The sequence below is a fragment of the Otolemur garnettii genome, unplaced genomic scaffold (assembly GCF_000181295.1).
Source record: "Otolemur garnettii isolate 467f Iridium unplaced genomic scaffold, OtoGar3 scaffold00184, whole genome shotgun sequence".
Classification (NCBI taxonomy): Eukaryota; Metazoa; Chordata; class Mammalia; order Primates; family Galagidae; genus Otolemur; species Otolemur garnettii.
The window spans coordinates 2492889-2493552 of record NW_003852579.1 but is presented as its reverse complement, the minus strand read 5'-3'; positions in this window follow the sequence as shown (position 1 = coordinate 2493552).

Genomic DNA, 664 nt, shown 5'->3' with positions numbered 1-664 from the left:
GGGAGGCAAGAATCATTTTAAGTCACGCCTACCATATGGACCAAGCCCCAAGCCTATGACCCCAGGCATACAAGTAAAGTGTTCTGTTCCATGAGAAGAGTGCTTGCCTTCTCCACACTCTTATTCCCAGTGCCAAGAACAACACTTGGGCTACAGAAGGAGCTCCAAATGTTAACCTAGTGTTGCTGGAGGTGGGTGGACGCTGTACTACACTCTCTTCATCTGTGCTTGGGCTTAACAAAACTGATCCCAGAGTGTTATTCTGAGAGCAAGATGAAAAATGTACATAAAAGTACCTAATGGCATCTCAGAAGCACTTCTGGAAGTAAACATATGATTATTTCCACCTTATTGATTTCCTTACTCTCTTCGTTCACAATCTAATATAAATGGATTTAGAAATAGTTGGAAAAACACAACTGGGGATCCCTTCTACGTACACATGGAATCACCACACCATTATGCTTAATGGTCAGTTATAAACTCACGTGGTTAGAATGAAGATACTTTAAAACATTTAAGAACTTCCCAATGTTTAACTTTTGAGACAGTGTCTCACTGTTGCTGAGTAGAGTGACATGGAGTGGCTTATAGCAATCTTAAACTCCTGAATTCTAGCGATCCACCTGCCTGGGCTGCCCAGTACTAGGATTACTAGTGTGAG